The following is a 24,172-nucleotide window of genomic DNA, read 5'->3' as shown; positions in this document are numbered from 1 at the left end:
TCTGCTTCAGGAAGCATCTTCACCAATAGGTGGTTACCCTGCAGTTCACTCTTTTTTTAAAAAAAATTTATTGATTTATTTATTTTTTTATTGTTGGTCGTTCAAAACATTACATCTTTCTTGATATATCATATTTCACAATTTGATTCAAAAGGGTTATGAACTCCCATTTTTACCCCATATACAGATTGCTGAATCACATCAGTTACATCAATTACATTTCCATTGATTTACATATTGCCATTCTAGTGTCTGATGAATTCTGCTCTCTATCCTATCCTCTACTATCCCCACACACCTCCCCTCCCCTCCCCTCTTCTCTCTCAACCCCCTCTACTGTAAAACACTTCTTCCACTTGTATTATTCTTCCCTTACCCCTCACTTCCTCTTGTATGAAATTTTGTATAACCCTGAGTATCACCTTCCCTTTCCATGCAATTTCCCTTCTCTCTCCCTTTCCCTCCCCCCTCTCGTCCCTATTTAATGTTAATCTTCTTCTCCTGCTCTTCATCCCTACTCTGACCACAGAACAGCCCTCCATCCGAGGGCTGCTGCTTTCTTGGGTCCAATTCCCTCTGGGCAGCCTTGCCTCCTGTGATCTGGGAATAGCATCTCCTCCTTTGATTACTCCAGTTCTAAGGGTAATGGTAATTTAGTGCTAATGTTAATCTACATCTTAACTAATCCTCAGTGGGTGTTCAACACCCACTGCAGAACTACCTCACACAAGGTTTGCTTTCCTGACTGAACTCCAGCTGACACACAGAATACCTAAAATTACTTTAAAAGTAGGTCCTAATTTACCGCCGCATATTATTCTGGTATTCATTTTAAGTTCTTTCTGCTCAGAACTTGTAAGAAATCTCAATTGTAAGAAACACAAAATATGGTGGTTTGTTTCACTTAGCATGATCATCTCTGGTTCCATCCATTCACCAGCAAATGCCATGATTTTCTTTTTTCATGGCTGAGTAATATTCTATTGTGTGTACATATGCTACATTTTCTTTATCCATTCATCTGTCCATAGGCTACGTTGGTTCCATGGCTTAGCTATTGTGAATTTAAAACCAAAGGCCAAATGTTCCCTCTGATATGTGGATTCTATGCTAACACAAAATAAGGTTAGATGAGGGAAGAATAGAAGTTCATTGGATTAGACAAAGGGGAATGAAGGTAAGGAAGGGGAGATGGGAATAGAAGAGAAAAAGGAATGAATTGGATAGAACTTTCCCATGTTCATTTATAATACGTGACTAGTGGCACTCCACATGATGTACAACCATAAGAATGGGATCCTAATTAGAATAAGTTATATTCCATGTAGGCAAAAATATTTCAAAATACATTCTACTGTCATGTCTATCTGAAAAGCTTTAAAAAAAAGAAAAAGAAAAAAATTGGCTCTTTTACAAAAAACAAGACAAACCAAAAACAAACAAACTAAACAAAAAACCACTATGGTGGTTAGATTCTCAGAGCAGCTCATCAACTTTGGTCTCTAATATAACTGAAATGAAATGTTTCTTAGGGTCCACCCCTGATTCTCTTCTCTTCTCACTCCTTGCCATTTCTTCTTGGTGACCTCATCCAAATTCTGTAGACACTAATTTATAACCTAATTTATACTTCCCCCTAGACCCCGGGGCTAAGATTCAGACCTATAGTCTTCCACTTTCCCACCCGATAGCTCCAACTGGATATCCTACATGCAACACAAATTTCTACTTCACCCCCCACTGATCCAATGATATCATCCCAGCAAACCGGCCACTTCATTATTTGCTATTAAAATCCTCCTAGTGACTGAGGTCAGAAAGTTTACCATAATCCTCTGACCTCCCCCTTCCCTTCATATCCAATTTGTCACTGCGTCTTATAGTTTATAGATCCTTAAAATCTCTTCTATCTCCCTCCCATTGTCTCTTGGTCCTGCTGCTCCCTTAGTTTGGCCAACATCTCTTCTTGTTTGGGCTACTTCAACAGCTTCCTAACTGACCTCCCTGACCTTGGCCTTTCTACGCTTCTCCTCAGCCTCACAATGCAACAAGAGTGATCTACAGAAATTCCAAGTCTGACTACGTCATTCATGTGATTTGTATTTATTTAAAGAATTCTCCATTGCAATCAGAAGGAAGTATTAAAAAGGGAAATAAAAAGCCTTCTTTATCTGACTCCGAGGCAGTTTTTCTAGCCTCATCATTTCCTGATACCTACAATCTCCTTTAGCAATTCTTAATTGTCCTAAAAGCTAGTTTAACCGTCGCCTCCTCTCATGTCATAAAGAGGACATAAGTGGTTCCCATTAGACGTCAAAAGGCCAGTGGTTTGAACAACCTCCTAGAGGCTCAAGCTGGTCTCCTCCTTACCCTCCTTGTCTTCTTCACTCCCAGGACAGGCCTGCTACAAATTTATGCACTGGCTCTTCTCCTTACAGTGTATCCTCCCTACTTTACTATCTTTGAATCGAGGTCATGGTGACCTAATGAGAGAGATGTAGAGCAAGCCAGCTTGGTCCTTTGTTCCCCACATCTCCTGAATCTAACTCATGCCCTTCTCTATTTGAACTGCAGTTCATACTGGTGAAGGTAAAATAAGAGATAAACACAGACAGAGATACAAAAACAGATAATGATGATAAAAAGATAAAATAGGCACATATACAGGTAAATAGAGATAGTACATACGTTTGTACGTCCATAGTACATGTAACTGTCTAATAAGATATCTGTGGAACTGACCTAGAGCATCCCACATCCAGTCACATGCCTTCATTCTGGCTTCAGCTTTGTATTTGGTAGATTTGACTTGGTTTACTGTTTTATGCCCAATCCCAAGGACAGTACAGGTACAGAACAGATATTTAAATGCTTACTAAATAAATGAATGAATGCTCCTGTCAAAATACAACCTGCTCTGGTTGAATCACAGATGAGAAGTTAGAGGGGCTAATGTGGGGGGAAAAAAATCCAAGGCAGAAATAGAAAGTGGGCAAAAGAAAAACATCTGGGGATGGCAGAAAGAACAATACTATAACCAAAAATCTAACTGTAAACTGTAATGCTTAAGTTGGGGTTTAGGTGAAAAGACTGCTTTTCTCCTTTAAAATTCTGCATAAGAACTTAGGCTCTTAAGAATAAGTGTCTGTGCTCATCAAAGAAATAAAAATCATGGAAAACACAAATGGGGCCTTAAAATTTCTCTTTAATGCCTTTTTCTTTTTCCTGTGTGCTCTCACTGCTATGGGGCGATTGTGGGATTTGGTATTTGACACAAATGGAGACAATATGGAGATGCAGCTCTCATACTACTAAGGATGACTGCTCCCTTGGAAAACACTGCTCCAAGTTTCCAATTGAAGATGAGTGCAGATGACCACTATACCCTGTCACATCATTTAACATGACAACACAAAGCCGCAGAGATCAGCCTCTGTGAGCTGGCCAAAGAGTCTTGACTTTTTTTTCAAGGATTCAAATGACTCGAGTTCTCATCTGTTATGGGATGCTTCTGTACTTCTCAACCCAAGTGGAATTTGCCAACTGAAAGCAGCGTACTAGGGTGGTCTTTTTTTAGAGCACACCAATGTGCTCAGAATAACTGAAAAAAATATTTTTGACAAAGGTCAGAAAGGCTTTAGGCGGAAATACAAAACAAAGGCTTGTATTTTAAAAGCAAAACTTGGGAGGATGTTGATTTTGTACCCAATCAGACAGCATATTATTGAAAAGGTACTGTTATCAGAAAAAAAAAAAAAAACCATCTTGGTCCCAGTGATAGAAAGAAAACCTGGGCTTCTTATAAACTCCATCAAATTCATATAAAAGAATGTGTACACATACTATATGGCACGAGTGTCTTTTAATGATTAAAGAAATGCTTATGTATTCAATCTGATGCTATACTCATGGCCAAGAAAAGGCTTTTCTATTTTAATGCACTGTGGTGCTGTCCAGAGGTGTTTTCCAAACTGCAGTGGTCAGTCATAGACCTGGGGATTCATGGCAGTGTGATGGGATAAGAGATTATCACAGGTGAAACAGACCATAGCCTCCTGGTATAGAACGAACTATGCTTACTGTGGGAAAGAATGAAAAACTCACAATAATTTTACTATATACACTAAAACTTCGCGGACATCCCACATTCCAAGATGTCAGGTAATTAAATCTTCCATGCCTATACAAACTTCAAGGCCCAGTTCAGGTTCTAGGCACATGAGCCCTCTCCAGTGACACTAGTCCACCCAGCTGATCTTCTACTGCACAGCTACCAAAAAATATTTTCTTGCTGTATTGTATCCTGCTTCAGTTGGATCTTCCAAGTGTTTTAAAAGCTCACTGAGAACAGGATCATGGTCTTTTGCATCCCTTTAACCTGTTATTGATCATATAAATTGCCAAAAACAGCTACAATAAAACGTCTGAATACTGATAACTCCAAATGAAAAAGTACAAATTAATATTGATGAATCTGTAAGAATTAAGTAGCCAGTCATTCTGGGATCCAAAAACACTTTAAAATACTAACTTATTTCCTGGTATTTCTTTTGCAATACTCAAAATTCTTAAATTGCACACAGATGCACTCTGAAATTTATTCCTACTTCACAGGCATAAAGGCATCAACAGAATTTTTTTTTCTGAAGGAGAACAAATAACACTTGGTACTTCTGACTTAATTTGGTACTTGTTCACAATAGCTATTGCTTGTTGCTCTGTAAGCACAATTCTTACTCCACTCCTGCACCAGAGAGTAAACGAAGTGGCCAAGAAGAGGGTCTTCTCATTGAGTCCCATCAGTCACCCATATTACCCAGGCTCAGCATTTGATTGACTGGCCCAAATAAACTTATCAACTTTAAGTTCCAACTGACATGGCATCCCTTTATGAATATATTTCTGCTATTCTTTGAAGTTGAAGTTCTAGTCTTCCAAATGCAGATTACTCTACTGAAATGTAAGAAAATGAGCATCAATGAAACATTGAGAAAAATATATCCAGAATCCTTCCACATAACTGATAATCTGAGAGAAATATCAGTGAGAAGTGGGTAAGAAAGGTCAGATGAAAAGTCTCCGAGAACTTTTCATGGAAGTGTGGTCGGATAAGAGATTATCTCAGGTCTTGTTGAACTTTTAATAATAGGGAGTGATATGTCAAAGTGGATATTATTTCCAGACATAAATAGAAAAACAAAGACCAAGAGAAGATAGCATGAATGTACTAATTCTAATCAAAAGTATTTAAGTCTTTTTCTGAGTTATTAATGTTTGATTTTTTGGAGTACTTTTTTTGCTAATTAGTAAAAATGTCATAATTTATGGTTTACAACACGATGCTTGGTTATATTACACATCGTGTGGAAACCCCAATCAAACTAATTAATATATACATGCCTCACACACTTACTATTTTTGTAGGAACAAATGAAAATTTACTCTTTTATCAATTTCAGGTACCACTCAAGCATCCCTTAACAACCAGGATACATTCTAGGAATAAAGGCAATATCATCACTTTGGGAACTACAGGAAGTACACTGAGACAAACCTAGATGCTCCAGGCTACACATCTAGGCCCTAGGGTATGTGGATATGATACAGCCTACTGCTCCTGTGGGCACAATGAACAAAATAACATGATGATAAATCAAGCACAAGAGAAAAATAATACAATCCAGACATGCAGTAAACACAAAATGCATGAGACTGCTGCAGCATACATAGTCTGTGGTATCAGCATAGTCTTTAACAGAAAACTTTATAAGTAGGAGGGTATACTCTAAAATGACTTAAAATATAATACATTAAATATGTAACCAGTATCAGCACAGACATTTATTATCAAGTACTATATACTGTACATACTTGTATGACAGTGCAATTTTGTTGACCCTAAAATCATCACAAGCATGTCAGTAAGGCATGTACTTCATGGCAGCTGAGACGTCAAATTTGGAGAGAGGAAATTTTCAGCTTCATTACAGTCTTATGGGACCACCATCAGATATACGATCCTTTCTTGACTGAAACATCATTATGCAGCACATGACTATATACAATATACTGTTATTAACTATAGTCATGATGCACAACAGATCTGTTGAACTTAAGTTCATTAATAGTGTTTTTTCCATCAAGGTAAATCAATGAATTGAGAATTTAATGATTATACACATGCTTGAATTTTAGCAATTTTTTCTTTAGGAAAAATACTTAAGATGTATTTAAATGATGACAGCTACTTTGATAAACTTTTAAATTTTGTGTGTTAACAGCTGTAAAGTATGACTGTCGTATTAAACTGTGTCATGAATTGACACAAATGCATCACTAGACAATTTCAGGAAACTTAACAATACTAATGGCTAAAATTAGGGCCTCCAGTGTCTCTGAAATCACTGTAGGCGAGGGCAATAAACTGACCTGGCCCCAGAAAACTTCCAACAATGCTTTGAAGAATATTTAAGTATAAAATAAATGCAATGCTTTAAACAGTGGTACACTACTTCTGAAATATTTTCAAGTGATGTCACTTCAGAGACAGAACAGATAATAATAAAAACTAAAACTTACCAAGTTAGTACACCACTTCTGAATATTTTTGAAAAGAGCCTTTGTACAATAAGATCTTTGAATCACATTAATAAACATGCTAACTACTAGTTTTGAAACAAATGGGTAAGTTTATGATCAATTTGGCTGGGGTATGGCTCAGTGGAAGAATGCTGGCCTTGGGTTCTATCCACAGCACAGGGGGAGTGCGAGGTTGGGGGTGTGTGTGTGTAAGGTAGCAGGGTGCAGTGGTGTGCTCCTGTAATCCCAGTGGCTCGAGAGGCTGAGAGGTAGGATCTCAAGTTCAAAGCCAGCCTCAGCAACTTAGTAAGGTTCTATGCCACTTAGCAAGACGTTGTTTCAAAATAAAATATAAAAAGGGTTAGGGATATAGCTCAGTGGTTAAGTGCTTAAAAAAAAGTAAATTTTGTAACAATCACCTAAGATACAAAGGAAATAAAACCAAGATGTAACAAAGATAATGCAATCCATAATTATTCCATGTATACTGTTGCTTTTATGATCAGTCCCTCTCTCTCTCCAAGTATGTCATCTGCCACTAATCCTACTGCTACACTGATTTCCTTTTCATTCAAACACACCCAGATTTCCCTCAACTGAGAGATTTACCTTTGTAGATCCCTCTGCCTGGAAGATCCCTCTCTCCTGAGCTTTTAAGAGAGCTAGATCTCTGTCTTAGAGATGTCCTGCTCAATATCCTCTATGTTCAATATCCTCTTTGTTCTATGACCTTTCATATTTCCTTTAACAATTTTTAATGTCACCTTAACCATTTCTAAATGTAGAGTTCAACCGTGTTGAGTGCCTTCTTACTGTTGGGCAAACAGTCTCCTCCAGAACTTTTGTTAGCATGCAAAACTGAACCCTAGAAAAATCAAACAAAAAGTCCCTTTCACTTTTCTGCACAAACCCTGACAACCACCACCCACTTTCTGTCTGTGCTTTTGACTACTGAGATTCACTTAGCATAGTGTCCTCAAGGTTCACTCATGTTGTGGCACACGTCAGAATTTCCTTCTATTTTAAGGCTGAACAACTTGTTGTATGAATAGAACACATTGTGTTTATCTGTTCGCCCAACTGTGGACACCTAGGTTGCTTCCACCTTTTGGCGAGTGTAATAATAATGTTATGAAATGTGTGTGTACAAACATCCTGTGAGATCCTTTTTTCAACTCTTGGATGTGTACTCAGAGTGGGACTATTAAATCATATGGTAAATCATATGCCTAACTTTTTGAGGAACTTCCACAGTTTGTGGTTTCCCATAGAAACTACCATTTTACATTTCCACAAACTGTGCACTAGAGTTCCAGTTTCTCCAAGTCTTTGCCAATATTTAACTGGTTTTTTTTTTTTTTGCTATTTAGATAATAGCCATCATGATTGTGCAAAATGGTTCTTTAATCCCTTTTTAGCATGCAGCTACCTTTGCTTTTCAATTATTTTTCTTATTTCTTACTGAGACAGGTTTTGAGACAAAATTGCCGAAGGAGATTGACAAAACAATCTAAGATGTGACAGATTCCTTCTTTGAAATGGTTTTGCTATGGTCTATAATGAAAACAGGGAACAGAATCAATTAATATTTAATATCCTACTTATTGAACATTGACTATAGAAAGTGTCAGAGTTGAAAAGAACTGGAAGAACCAGAGCCGAAAGAGTTCTTTCTTATTCCTTATGTCCACTCAGAGAAATTGGTAGACTTCAGCATGGGCAGAAATTTGCTCCTAGTTTTGACATGCTCAAATGACCTTTGCTTAGCTACTGGACTTTATTTTCCTAAAGTAAAAAAAAAAAAAAAAAAAGCTATAAAACAATCGTGTTATAGGAGCAGAGTCTGTATGTGTGTGACATTAAATGATCAAGTCTGGGGCATGGAAAATATTCTCTAAATGGCAGATATTATTATTACCTTATTATCATTTAGCTGACTGATTATCTCTGACTTTATTGAACTACAAAATTTTTCCAACAGCCTTCACACCTAACTACCACCTATCTGCTATCTTGTATAGTGTCTGGACTAAATTAAAACAAAAAACTACACAAATACGCCAGCTTGTCGTGATTTTGTGCCTTATCTGAACTGTGATTCCTGTTTTATTGACCACTGTTTTCCAGGCCTAGCAAAACATTTGGTACCCAAAAGATACAGAACGAAATATTTCGTATCTTTAGCAGTCATTTCTTGGTCAAGTTTCTACAACTTGCTCCTCAGTTCTGAGCAGGATTCTACAGATATATCCAGCAACTCCTAGAAAAGGAGTTAAGAAATATAGAGGAATTTTTAAATCTAAGAAGCAGTAGCAGATCATTAGCCTTTCACAGAGAGGCGGTGAAGTGGAGTGGCCTTTAGGTACCTAGGTTGAAAGAATGGCTTAATTCCCTTCCACTATACTTAAAGTATCATTTTTCTTGTTATTAAAAATTGCTAATGTCAACTGAATGAACATGCTACTCAGTTCACAGCAGCCTAAACTGCTGAGGTAAGAAATTATAATGATTAGTTATTAGAGTGAAAACCATTACATGAATACAAGGGGGAGGCACAGAGCAACAACTAGATAATTTCTGTCTAACTATTGGGTAATTAATGCAGTAAGAAAATAACATGTACATATTGGAAATGAAGAATTATAGATTATTTGCACTTATTTTCTTTCTGTGGCAATTAAATTAAGTATCTTTGATTTCTCACCTGTTACCATGGTTATCTGTAGTGATCCAGGTCATTAATGTCTTGAATGTAATAGTTACATTAAAATTACAGCTCTTTCAACTTTGCAAAAGATTCTTAAGGCACTGTGAAAGAGAGAGCTGTTGGCTAAAGAGAAGAGAGCTGTCTGTTGAATGAAACTGTTTAAATCCCTTGAAAGCAAAGAAGCTCCATACTTTGTTCCTTCCTGCCTTCATAGTATCAGCCTTTGGATTCCAAATACTATGAAATTTTGCTGGCTTACAATAACAACTGGTGTTTTCACCATAGTAAACTCTAACCATGATACTAACTTGCTGTACTTACAACACTAATCCTTCTTCTCCATTACAGAAATAGCAAGTTGTAATTCACTGAAAATTCCGGGAAAGAATTATATACTGATTGTTCAACAAGAACAAATACAGAATCAATCCTCGAATTCTCTCTCTCTCAAACAAAACTGAACAACCCGTTGAGTCCCAGTGGGGCTATGGCAACTTGGTCCAGCAGTCTTATGCCAACTACCATGAGCATTCTCTCTAAAACTACTATCCCCCAATCATGGCTGCTGCTGGCTAGATGGGAAAGTCCTGCTGTAAAAATTAAGGCTATACTTTCTTATTCTGACTTTTCTAACTGACTTCCATTTTCAAAATTTATTGGGCTCAGATATATATTGGTTTAGTCATCTAGTCAAATGTTAACTTGCCTGGACCTTGACATTACACTCCTCAAGACTTCACCTCTGTCTTCTTTTTATTGTATAACTTCTCCTTAAGTAGCTCCCATCTACTCTTAAGAGTCTCCATAATATTTGTGGACCCAGGGCAAGAGGACACACAGAGACACACCTTCTCTGCAGCCAACTTTCCCTACCATCCTAGAGTGAAGGGTTTCATATCCCAGGGATAGCGCATGACCTTTGAACAACGATAGACCACAGAAGCAGTCTGAACAGGTCTCATCAGCAGGTCTGAGGCCTTTGGCCAGGTAAATATGAGGCATGGGATACCTGAAACATGTCTAGAATCAGGGTCTCATCAATTTCTCACCTAGTCAGGAGAAGGCTTACTGCCAAAGGAGGACCAGGGAGAGGACACTCTAATGGTCCACAGCAGGAACTCCAGTTTCCCACGTCATTACATTTTATGGAGAATATAATGTTGTGAAGAGCACACAATGATAAATGCCCTGCCTTAACCCTGCATCTAAAATCTTCTCCAGCTCCATTAGTTGCCCATATCACCAATACCCTGAAATGCTGTGTTGAGTCAAGACAGAACTCTGATGCTCTAATTCACCAGTTGAGATCTGAGATTTGCATATCCTCTACAGAGCAACCCCTTTACTTGAAAAAAAAAGGGGGGGGCATCCAGAAAATTGAATCATTATTTCCTGTAAAGAAATTCTGAATTAGCCTATTATCTACCTATATTTTTCCATAGATTATGTACAATGTTAAGATCCCTTCTCCAGAGTGCAGCAATAGATCTAGAGCAAAGGCTTCCATAGTCCTCTTTCACCTCAGAGAAGCATGGAAAAGGGGTGGAGCCAGGAATTCAGAGGCTGCTGAAATTACAGAATGCAGGTTGGGAGATCATCACTCCTTGGTAACGCTTTACACAGACCAAAGGGCCAAGAAGGATATGTGTAATGCACGAAATGCAGGGGTTCTCCTGCATTAGTGAGCGTTTTCCTTCCACTGATTAATTTATTCTTTCATTTGAAACATTTCTTAAAAACTTACTATATGCTGTGAACTATGTAAGGAATCAGGAAATCAGTAGTGAATGAAATAGTAAAAAAATCCCTACATGATAATCTTACAGATTAGATTAAAAATAACCCTTCTACTAATGTAAGATTATAAACTGGAAAAAGTTTTGAAGGAAAATGCATAATAGTATATAACAGGAGGATCCAGTCATATCAGAAAAGCCTCCAGAGGAAAAGTCATTTCAGGTTATAGGAAAAGGGTAAGTTGGAGGTGAAGAGCTTTTTTAGATAGGGCAGAAAACCCCATGGCCCTAAGATGGGAAAGGAGGGCACCATTTGGGAAACACTGAAGCAGGACCAGTATGCCTGAAGGCCAAAAGTGAGAGGCAGACCAATAGAGGGATCATGTGCCGAGTAATAGATAGATTTTGATATGTACCCTAAGTACAATGGAATGCCACTGAAAAGCTTGGAATGAGGGAAGACGTATGATCAGATTTGCATTCTTAACATCTCTGTGGAGCACTGAAACAGTCACCAGCATGGTACAGAGAAACTCTGAATTGGGAGGTGATTACATAATCCAGGTAAGATGGCACCTTGGCCCAGGATGAATGGTGATGGAAATCAACAGTAGTTGACAGATGAGCAATATTTGAGAGAGTAAAATTAACCTAGGATAGCGAAGACAAATGGCAGAGAAGGAGACTTGTTTCTGGCTAATACCTAAGGTGCATGGTGGTGTCACTTATTAATACATAATAACTGATAAAGACTCAAGTTTGAGGGAGTATAGTTCAGCTTGCAGCTGAAGCTTCAGAGCAGTAAATTTTCATTTAAATGATTAAATCTGTACGTCTGATATCATTAAGATGTCCCATCAAGAATGCTTAAATCACACTGGGAACAAGAAAGGAGATTCTTTCACTTTTGTAGTTGTCTGTTTAGTACTATTAATTCAAATGGAGAATAAAAATGAATATAGTCATTCCTCCATATCTATGGGAAATTGGTTCCTGAGCCCCCTGCAGACACACAGATCTGTAGATGCTCAAGACCCTTATAGAAAAATGGCACTGTGTTTATAAAATACCTGCACATACCCTCCTGGATACTTTAAATCATCTCTCAATTACTTAAAATATTGAATGCAATATAAATGCTGTGTAAATAGTTATTACACTGTATTTTTAAAGGAGCAATGACAAGAAAACAAGTCTGACCATGTTCAGTATAAAGAATTTTTTCCAAAATGTTCTCTGTCTCCTTTTAGTTGATATCACCAATGTAAAATCTACACATATTGGTGGCCAGCTATAAGAGAGAAAGAGAAAAAGAGACGAGAGAGAGAGAGAGAGAGAGAGAGAGAGAGAGAGAGAGAGAGAGAGAATATGAGAGAATACTCAGTTATAACTTTTTAAGACCTCATTAATATAATGAAGTCACAAGGCTTTAGGGATAGAAAAGTTCATACTTTATACTGTATACATTTGAAAAACCTTACTTCCCAAAAGCTTTAAAAAGTTACTCCATGGGTCAATGATGATGATAATGTTGGAAATGAGCCAGAATTTTACTAGTAACCACAGCAGACCTCTTTCAGAGTCGGCATGGTTCTTAGCCTAGCTGATCACTGATGTTACCTGGGGGTTGGAATGTGGGGTACATGCTATATGCTTGGGGACCCATCTCTGGAGATACTCATGCAGGCAATCTGGAGTGGGGCCTAAGGTTCTGTATTTTTAAATGTTTCCCAAATTATCTGGTTGGCCAGATTCAGGATGCACTTTATTTAATACTTCATACTAGCTTTTTAAGACCATTTTAGAAGATTTAAAAATTGGCATTTTTAAAAAAATATATTTTTCCTAATGAAGTGCTTTTGGTTGATAAGGCAATCAAAAGTGTCCATTATGAGGAGTATTCATTACTGGTATGACATCAAATATTTTAAATTCAGAGTTTTACAAAGCAATGAATGGTAATAGACTTTTCTATGTCTGTTGAGAAATAACTAATTTCCAGTATAAAAAAATGTCCAATATAAATACTTCCCCTTTATAAAATAAAGTTCCCTTAGTTGTGTAAAGAATTTTTCTAGAAATTTAAAATAGCCTAGTACTCCTAAAAATAAAATGTCTGATTTAACATTTCATGTTGAGAGACTGATAGATAGGCAAGACAGGCAGACAGACAGTAAGTTTTTAAAGAAAGAGGGAATGAGTCCAAATCAGGCCCAATCATTTCTTCACTGATTTTAAGAAGAGGTATTTTACATAGAAGAGAGCATTTTTTTTTATACCAATAGCATCAGTACCACATTTTCTAAAGAAGAGAAACATGATAATAAACTTGAAGAACTAAGGAAAATGGAATACTATCAATGTAACATTTTAAAAACTCCCATAAATATTGATTATCAATCAAGACTTCAGTGAGAGGAATCTCAAAGATCAAAGCTAAGTGATGCAATGATTATGGGTGTAAAGGAAGGGCAGAAAGTGGTGTGAGGATTGTAGGTAAGGAGCAGGCACATCTGGCTTTAGCAGAGAGATGAATACAGTGAGTGATTTTTGTCTGACTGACCATTATGCCACAGGAACATGCAAATGCTTTCCTGATTCCTTTCTTTTCAGATTCCATAGCACCTTTGTTTCTCTCTGTTCCTCCTCCTCCCTCTCTTTCTTTCTCTCTTGGTGGCCATTAACTACACTGACAGTTTGACAGGCTGAAATAAGGAAATAAAACACTTAAACATTGTTTCCTGATGTATGCATTCATCTCTTCTGCCAAACACAGATATTGAGGAGATACTTCACTCCTCCTGTCAGCTCACTAAATTACACCCCAGCTCACAGGCAGCACGGTGCCCAGGCCTCTCAATCTCAGCACCTCCCTTCCTACCAGAAGAATGTGCAAGGCTTCGTTCTTTTCACTGAAATCCTTCCTTTATCATTTTAATGCTGAATTTTCTTAAGCTATGAATTGGATTTCTGCATAAAAGCTGATTATTTTCTGATTTTTAAAAAAACTTTCAGAATTCCATTTCATTTTTTTAGAGTTTCTGAGTGTTTTGAGTAAAAACATGGCAAATGAATCCCAAACCACAGGTTCAACATCACATCTCTCATAACCAATAAAGAGCTGTGACTTTTAAAAATGAGATACTAACTTATCTAAACACTGACTCTCTTAAGAGAGCCAGTGGTAAAGGAAAAAGATAGATCATGGCACTCCAAAATGTGTGAGACCACAACTAAACCATGCTTCTTCCATATTTACTTGCATTTGGCAAGGAGAGTCAGACTTCTGTAGTGCAAACTTTGAAAGTCTTACCAATATTAACCTCTTTCAGAGAAGACTGTTGTGAATTGAATTTTCAGAGAATAGAATTAAATGACAGAATTAAAATAGAAGGAGAAATGACTTTCAATTTTTTTGTTGTTCGTTTTGCTTTTTTGTTATTATTGTTTGGTTTTTATTTGTTTTAGCCTTCTTCTGTCTTCATTAACATGAAGAGGTAGAAATTTCAGAATGAAACATATAAGAATATTTAAAAAAAAACAGTAGAAGCAAGTCTCTAGGATTTTGTTCTTGCTGCATGCTTCAATGCAATTATTAGTGTCTACTATGTACAGTACACTACTATTTGTTCCATGAAAGACACAAAGGAGAGTCCTGTATGTTTCCTGCCTGCCTCCTCAGAAACTTGCAGTCCAGAGGAGATGACACATGGTAAAGAAATTGACTGCAAAGCAAAGTAGTTTTCAAATGGAAGGACAGATAAAATATTGTGGAAATTTAACAGAATTTCCCCTCTACACCAACAATTGGGAACACACAACTCACTTAGGCTAAATGATCAAACAAATTTTCACTATTTTAAGACTTAAATGTTGTTCTGTAATTACATGTTTTATGTTGCATACCTTCTTTCTGGCCATAAAATCTGTGCCATGTCCACTTTGTTCATTACCACAGTTTCAAGACTGATACAGTGTATGGCATGTAATGAGTGCCCAATAAATATTTGTTGAATGGATTGAGTGAATTATCTTGTGATAATAAGTAGTGACTGAATCTCCATAGGATGGTGTTCTTAGTTTCTTATTCATATAATTGCCTATCTTATTGAAGATCACCAATTAAAACAGATGAGAGATCTGTGTAAAAATGCTGCACACCTCAAATATCCCACAACACAGTCATGATCAAATGTCTATGTATTCAGAATTGAGGGTTTCCTTTTAGTTATAAGGAGACTTTCTTTGCAATCTGATAACCATTAGTGATTATAGGATTAATTGCAAAGGTGATACACAGGACAACTCTCTGTAGTGCTTCTTTTCCTCTTTGACTTCTGTCTTTCCCAAAGAATAATACTTTCTTAGCTGTCAAAAATCGCCATCTTCCAAGAATGAGGTAATATATTTATCAGAAATATAAATTATCAATAGAAGCGAAAGCTTACTGTAGGAAAGATTACAAAACAAAAAATGCAAGAATAGGCCATTAAATAAATTCATCCAAAGACCAGTTCAGCCAGATAAGGTTAATAGCACCACAATAAACTATTTAGTATCTAAATTATTTTGCTTTATCAAATTTATCCATAGTTACAGTACCTACTATTTGTTTAGCATTTATTTATAGGTACTATGCATGTGTAAACAAATACCTCATTACTAAAGTCTCACAATTATCTTCTTTTTTTTCTTTTTTTTCTAACAATTATCTTCTAGAGAAAGAAATTTCATCCCATTTTACATAAAATGAAACTGAGTCATAGAATGTTTATCCCATAAGTGGAAGAATCCAAGGTCACCACAATTCAAACACCAAAAACACTTCATTTCAACTATTTTAGGCTTAACAATCATTATATAATACAATGAGAAAGTTTATCTGGCTTAAAACTCTCAAATATTTTACAATGAAGTACTTCTTAGCCATGAACACAGTTTTAAATTGAGCTCTTTCTGTCAATATATCAGGCAAAATACAAATTTAGTACTTGATTTACAAATGTTTTAATTATAACATTTTTTTAAATCTCATGAACAAAGTCTAAAGCCAGCTATCTGATTCAAAATATCATTTTGATTATGGAATTGATCATTACATGTTGGTCTAGAGATGGAGGAGGCTCTGAGACATGGGTCCTGCTGAGGTAGCACCCACACAACAAGACAACATTGACTAATTTCTCTGACAATCACCTTGCTTTTGCTCTATCTCACTGTTCTCTCAAATGTCTTGGTAACCTGCTTTCTTTAACATGATAAAAGGGAGCACTTTTGGAACATGGAAACTGAGGAGCAAAACTATACTTCTTGTTTTTCCTTAGCCACACTTGTGGGATGAGAGATGAATAATTCTGACTGCACTCTTTCTATAGCAACATACTGCCTTCCAATAGTTTTTGCTGGTTTTAAAAGATCAAGAGAAACCCTACTTTTGTATACTCTCACACTCTGCTCTACTTTAATTAATATATACTTTTATCAAGAGATAAGGAAAAAGGCAAAAATATCTTGTACTCAGACCCTAGAACATCAAAATGATTCTCTGTGTAGCCCACCCTTAATCAAGGAAGACGTGAATAGTGTCGAAACAAACAAAAAACCCTCTCTCCTTTTATCACATTTGTGTGTTCCCCAATTCTAGGTTCAAAAACATAATCTTCACTCATAGGAACACAATATTTTTTTGCTTATGATATAGAAAATTAAGGTGGTAGGATAAGAATGAAGAGAGAGAAATTGTGTAAAGACAAGGAAAGGAAAAGAAGGAAGGAAAGAAAGGATAGAAGGGAAGGTAGGGGAGAAGCTGCCAGATTAATAATGGAAAGAAGACAGAATCTTTTTGTTTCATCCATTTCCTTTGGTAAAGTTTGAGGTTTACTTTGAGTCAAAATTACCTCTTTCAGTACTCAATGATATTTTATTTCTGTGTAACTTCCTCTTCCAATAGGTTAATTACAGAGGCAATTAGTCTAGCTACACACAGGATGTCACTATTCCCTTATATAAATAGAAGGAGCACACATGTTTCAGGCAGAGAAAAATACCTGTAAGGACCAAATTTTAAAACGTGACAGAATTCTATCCTAGGAGATATCTCTTGGCTCAGCTTTGAACTTTAGGTCTTTGTTGTTGTTATCCTCTCTGAATGAAACATCTCTTGTATTTTATGACTAACATGGAAGTTCTTCATGTGAACCATGTAAGTCTGCTCAAATTACAATAAGAAGTCCAAAAAGAAGAGGGATCCTGGCCCTGGGTAACTGAACTGAAGTAAGTAAGGCCTTATTAGCAAGGCAAATAGATAGGAAAATGGAGCTGGAACTGAAAAAGCTCATTCTATTATTAGTTTAAACAAATGTTCTGACCTAGCCGCCTCCTAGGTTTTTTGTGCAAGTACTTTAATTTTACATATTCAGAGTTTGGAAATTAGTGACTACCGCAGTTCTGAAAGCCAAGTGGTTCAGAGCACAAGAGGTTTTTAAACTGAGAGTTTCTAACAACTGCATATATGTGGCTCTCGATAGCATGATCCAGTTTTGGTGAGACACTCAGAATGCACAGGAGTTGTTAAATCACTAATAACGGCATCCATTATAGCCTGAAACCCCTAACCACTGATTATTGTTTGTATATTTATCAAAACCAAAATGATAAATTGCTCTTCAAAAGAATAAATTGCTGTATCTAGGACTGAATGCATATTCATAGAGGGCACTCCGTCCTTGTTGATGGTGGCTACCCCGATGACAAAAATGAAAGATGCTGATGACACACTAAACATCTACAGCTCATTAGCTCGCTTGTTTACTGTGCTTATGGTGAAAGCAAGGTCTTAGGTCAGATCCTCATAGTAACCAGTACATTCCTGTATCTTCCATGGTCAAAGACATTTTACTCAGTGTTGACCATCTGTCTCAAAAGAGGTTGGCCATTGGTCACAGTAGAGTCCCAGAGAGAGAGAAGGAGATAGTGACTATATTGTACGAATGCAAGGAGAAGAATTAATACTCTGCTTTCCTCTCATATTAGAAACACTAAATTAAAATCAACCCAGAAAAGTGTATACTTCAGTGGCTAGGTCACTCTGCTTGGGTTGCTTCCTGGCTCTGTTACTTGCAGTTGGGGCTTGACAAGTTACAAGATTTTTCTTTGTCAAATCCTTCAGCTGAAAAATGGGTGTAATAACAGTACCTGCTTCATGGCATACTTAGCAGGCTTAAATTCTATACTACATGCAAAGCCCAAGAACAATACTATGCACAATGAAAATCCTCAGTAAATGCTAGTTACTGTAAGTATTCTGCAGTGAACCAACAGTAAAGAGACTTTTTTTTTCTGTGTGCATTAATATATTATTTATATTTACATATATAATTTAGATACATTATGTATCATTTCTATATTATATTTATCTACCATATTTGTATATTTACATTTTTAATTTAACCTTTTATTAGAAAATTTAAGATGGCTAGAATTCTATAGGACAAGTGAACTGAGATTTACAAAGCCCTCTGTCAGCATTAGAATCTTCCTATAGTCCAATCTGACACAAGAGTATCTCATATTTCAATCCAGCCTTACCTGAGGGTACTGCAGCAAGAAAGCAGACGTGTGCTTCATGGGTCCCAAGTCACTGCGGATAGCACAATGAAGGGTAAGCCATGGAGGGATCTCCCTCCTAGAAGATGAACTATGCCACTGAGAACTTAAACAACTTTTTTTGGTAAAAGATCATTGGCTTTAATGCTTCTATTTGACTTTTCTGTCCTGTTTCCTCTAGAGAGTCTGGGTGGGTTAATCATCTAAGCCAGCTAGGCAAATGAGTTGTTTTTGACCATACCACCTACAAATATAGAGAGATATGTGTATTTTTTTCCTGTATGTGCACCAGGATAGCTCTCAAAATTATGACATTTAAAATATTTTACTGAAGTTACAAAGTTATTCACATTAGGATAGTTCCTTCAATGTAACAGGTGAATAAATAATGCTTACTATGACGAGTCACACATACAGAGGTTTCAGTCCCATAACCTTTTCACTTGGGGATTTCCTCCTGAGGTTTAGTCCTTTTCTACATGATAGGAACCTCTAGGTTTTAAAATGACTGATCTTGTATTTTCACCCACTATAGTCGTCGATGTGGACAGATATCATCATAAACAGATCAATTGGGTAGACATTAATACTTAAGAGGGTCGGGGGAAGGGAATTGACTGCAACACTTGGCCAGTAAGATGCACCATAAAATCTATCAGAACAGACACTATACGCTCAACAGAATTCTTCACAGCATAGTCCTTCTTTGCACAAATTGGGGTTCTGTACAATTCAAACCAGCTTTGATGCTAGGACTATGATCAGACAAGTCAATGCCAGGATTAGGAAGGAACTTCTACTAAACTGGACCATCATTTTTGGGGGTGCTACTCTTTCCCCTCTAACTCAACACTATAGTTTGGTGTTAAACAATTATGTGGATATAAAATGAATAACTATTCAATGAACTTTCTCTCAAATTCCTTAATATCTCAGAAAGGAAATTACAGTTAGCTAAGATATTGTAGTAAAAAATGAGGGATATGATTGTAACAGCATTATACATGAAAAGTAAGTCTTGATCTATTGGTAGAATGTAGTGATTAATCCCCAAAGCCCCATTCCTTAAATATTTTTAGAAATGTAAAAAAAAAAAGTAATCAAGTATTATTTCTACTATAGATGAAATAGATATCATATATTTACTGATATTAAAAATATATTTAACATCACATAACTATTATTAACTTTATACTTGTTTAATATTATTTAAGTGATAAGAATCTACCTGTGAAGATATATCAGTAAATTTGATGAACTGGTTTTACTAATGCTTTTCTCCTGTTTTCTCTGATTTTTTCCCCCTTTTCTTTCTCACTTGACTTTTGACTTTGGTAAGCAAAAACCTGAAAATAATTCAGACTCATCTTTTTTGTGTGTGACATATAGCTTCAGTTCCCCTCTCACCCTCTCCTCTTTCTACCATCACCCTGGGAACACAGCCAGGAACCATGCTGGAGAGAAGCCAGTGGGTCCTGTTCTTTTGCAGTTCGAGTGCCTCTGTGTATATCTCAGGCTTACCTAAGTCACCATTTACAATATTGAGTAGAAAAAGCAGGTTAGAATAGTCAGCATTTATAAGTCAACTGGTTACATGATACAAAATATATGGCCAACTGTAGAATTTATAGCAATAACATTTATGTATCGTGTTACTCCTAGAACAATCCAATTTATAAAGTGCCTATTGTGTATACACAAAGAATAATCATAAATCATTTACATTAAACAGTGTCAACTGGCAAAACAAAACTTTCCCCCTAAATTCTACACACCAAGATTAATGAGGTTTTTGAAGGGAAGCACATTAAAAAAAAAAAAAAGCCCCAACTCTGATTCATGCTAGGTGCACAACATACCCATATATAGGAGCAGGTGTCTGTCGTGTGATTTAGAATACCTATGGAACATCTCTGGAAAATATTAACCTTCCACGAAGTGGTGAGATGTCCACAGAGTGAGCTGGGAATGTGGCAAGAACCCAAATCTGTCACCAAGCTCCAGCTTTCTTTTTTTTTTTTTTCCATCTCAGTAAAGAATGGATTTAAAGTAAACAAACAGACAGAACCTTTTTGACATCTGTCTGACATGTTTTCATCTATGGGCACTTTGAGAAAACTTGGCAAAGATTATTTAGATTAGCTGCTTTGTCTCTGACTCCTACCTAAGAGAAAAATCCCAATCAGTGAACAAAGCCTTCAAGAGTCCTGAAATGAACTCAGATCTTGATATGGATTTTCTCCCTCTGTCCACTCTCTAGCTCATAACCTATTCAAAAAGGAAGCTTTACTGAGAAATCTATGCTTTGGAGCACTGAATTAAACTCTCTCCTTCCTCCCCCACTACAAAGGCCTTAAAATTAATAATAGGGAATGTTTGGACAATTCACATCTGTAAAAGCATTTAATCTTATCTGAAACTCACACCTACACAGCTGAACTTGACACTGCATAAGAAAAATGCAGTTTGAATTTCCCTTACAGTATTTTGATCCTCTTTTGCTCTTTAGAGAATAGTACAGGCATGACAGTGTCTTCCTGCCTTAACCCATAGCCTTAAAATATTCATTGATTTGTTTTAGCCAAAACTGATGAATAACTTAAAATTTTTTCTTACAGATTAGAATGAATTCATTCTTTAAAAAATTCACTTCTCTCAACTCTATTTCCAAGAGAGAAGCAACTTCCTATCTTGGTTAAAATTAAAATTGAATCTGAAAAATAAGGAAAGGAACATATAACAAGAAAATCTGTAAACCAGTTTTCCTTGAATAAACTAACTGCTCTTTCCTGGTTAAGGGTAACTGACACCATATAAAGACATGTTTGAAAACAAACCCATACACACAGAGCAATAAGAGATGCAGGAACCTCTTAACTCAAGAAAGAATTGGTGGTAAACTGGCTTTGGGAGAGGAGTTTGTTGTTGTTTATGTTTTTAAAATAAAGACTTAAGTCATATGAACCATGGCCTTTGTAGAAATATTCTGAAAACTGGTCATCTCCCCCAAATAGCTCCATTTCATTTGTAACTTGCAGTACTTCTTCAAAACCAAGTGTATCAAACTTAAAAAGCATCAGCAAAGGCTGACTTGAGTCATAAATGGAAGGTTCTAGTTTCAAAATATATGCATTCATGAGGAACAGTGCTAACTTTACAGATTTTTTTTGTTTATGTGAAGGGACAAAAGGTAACAATGAACCTTTCTTCATTTAACACATTTATTCTTCAAAATCATCTGGCAAACATGGAATTCCTTCCCATTTTTGAGTAGGATTTTGACCTATAAAGAAAAATTCCTCCTGTGCTCAGTGAAGCAACTTATAACCCCAGGCAAACTCCTTGTTAATAAACCAAGGAATCCATGGAAAAATAAACATAATTATGACTTCCATCCCAGTGACTACTGCTCTAGTCTCCACCTTGTAAAAGGTTATTTTCTTCCAAATATTAATGAAAAATACACAATCACTATGTAGGCATTTTAAATAAAGTACTCATATTTTCCTACAAATGACCTATACTTTCTACCCATTTTTTCCAAATTCTTCAACTAAAAATAATTAAGAAAATAAGTGACTTCATCAACATGTTTCAAAATAAAACAGAGCTATAAAGAAGAAAAATTAGTAAATTATTTTCCTTTACAAATTACTTTAGTACTTTTAAAAAACTGCACTAAATTGAAGCTATTAAAGATGTATACAGACATAGGCTTCCACAGCAATTCCAGTGGTTGAGCCAACATTAGAAAACTTTGACTTCCATTTAATTCAAGTTTTCGAATGTTGCCAGGATAAGGTCTATCCTTGAATGAAAGATTGTACCTTTTTCTTATACAGAATAATGGCAAAGAAATATGCCCAAACTAATCCATTCACTTCCACTTTAGATAATAAGAAAATGTAACTACTTTTTAATTTGGATATTATCAATTCAACCACTAGTTATGTATTATACTAATTTTGTTTCTTTATTCTGGAAACAATTCCAGTAACAATTCATTCACCTGGATGGTTATAGTTACTGATGCTGTTTTTTGTTTGGTCCAGACAGCAATGATTCAGTATTACTTTTAAACGTTCTTAACCCAGGATCTTGGGATTTCTAGGAAATTCATAGGCATCTGGAATTATATTTTTTTTAAAAAAATTTCATGTACACAGTTCTCCCTTAGTATCCAGGGCAAACTGGTTCCAGGAACACCCTTCCACCCCTACCATACAAACAGCAAACTTCACAGATGTTCAAGTCCCTCATATAAAATGGCATAGTATTTGCAAATGACTTATACACACCCTCCCATACACATTACACCCTCTCTAGATTACTTGCAATACTTCATATAATTCTTATGCACTAATGTGGATTCAGAGTAGCATTTGGTAAGCAGCAATTTCAAGTTTTGCTTTTGGGGACTTTCTGAATTTTTTTCTGAATACTTTTGATCCACAGTTGAATCTGAAATGCAAAACTGGGGCAGGCTGAGTATATATACTCATTGTGATTATTCTGGCAGCCAGCCATTCTTTTTTTTTTTTTAACCTAGCATCCATAGAGTCTCCTTCATTTAACAGTACCCCATTTCCCTCTGAAACACAATCCTAATGCCTAGCCCAAGGAAAAAGATAAAAGTCATTCTACTCTGTGCTGGAAGAGAGGTGCACCGGAACCAAGTCAGAATGATCTTGTACAAAAAAAAAAAAAAAATTTTTTTTTTCAACAAGGCTTTGGGACAAAGAATCTGTTTCAGCTTGATCAAAAGCCTGAGAGGATGATACAGTTGAGACAATGCTACTGCCTCCAACTTGCTACCAAATGAAGACAGAGCACTAACATGCTCCCTTCAAGATGGAGAAAAATTGGAACTTTTTTACATTATCCAGAAGTTACCTTTATGCCCAGATTTTTCCATATGTTAATAATGTGCCCCTCTGGGCACATACACACTCATGCCATCTACTCCATGACATCTGCAAAGCTAACTCTTCTGTTTAATTTCTATGGGTTTCTGTGACATTTCCTGTGCAATATCCCTCTCTATGTTCTCTACTTCTAGCCTTCCTACCTGTCTTTAATTCCATTACATGTTGTCAAAATCACATACCATATACTATTTCTTAATTTGGAACAGAGGAATTTTGTCAGTTTTCCAGTCCTTTTCCGTCCAAGTTTACACAGTGGAGATTATTTTGCAGTTGAGAGAATGAGACAGGGAGGGAGTGCAGTAGGGAGGCAGGAACAAAGAAAAATGGGATTTAAAAACAGGATTCAAATGGAGAATCATGTAGTACATTTCATTAAGAGTAGAACAAATTGAGAGTTTATTTAGACACATACAAGAAAAATATATTTTGGCTAAACAAGTATCTTCAGCATAGATTAGGAGGAATAGATGTTTATGCATTCTGATCTAGATTCCGACCAGACTTTGCTGACATAATTATGGAACCCGTAAAAGTAACGACTGGTGTTTAGAAACCAATAGATATTAAACCACTTTCCGTTTACACAGGCATCAACACAGGAACCACTTATATTTATA

The 24,172-nt window shown here is 36.3% G+C and overlaps 1 protein-coding gene across 12 annotated transcripts in view; it reads right to left on the bottom strand.

Annotated features, from left to right (window-relative positions):
• Sox5 (SRY-box transcription factor 5) overlaps positions 1-24,172 on the bottom strand; it is a 955,314-nt gene that overhangs the window by 760,201 nt on the left and 170,941 nt on the right. The gene's annotated exons all lie outside the window — the stretch shown is intronic.

The sequence above is a fragment of the Ictidomys tridecemlineatus genome, chromosome 6 (assembly GCF_052094955.1).
Source record: "Ictidomys tridecemlineatus isolate mIctTri1 chromosome 6, mIctTri1.hap1, whole genome shotgun sequence".
Lineage (NCBI taxonomy): Eukaryota > Metazoa > Chordata > Mammalia > Rodentia > Sciuridae > Ictidomys > Ictidomys tridecemlineatus.
This window is presented reverse-complemented; position numbering and strand designations above follow the sequence as displayed.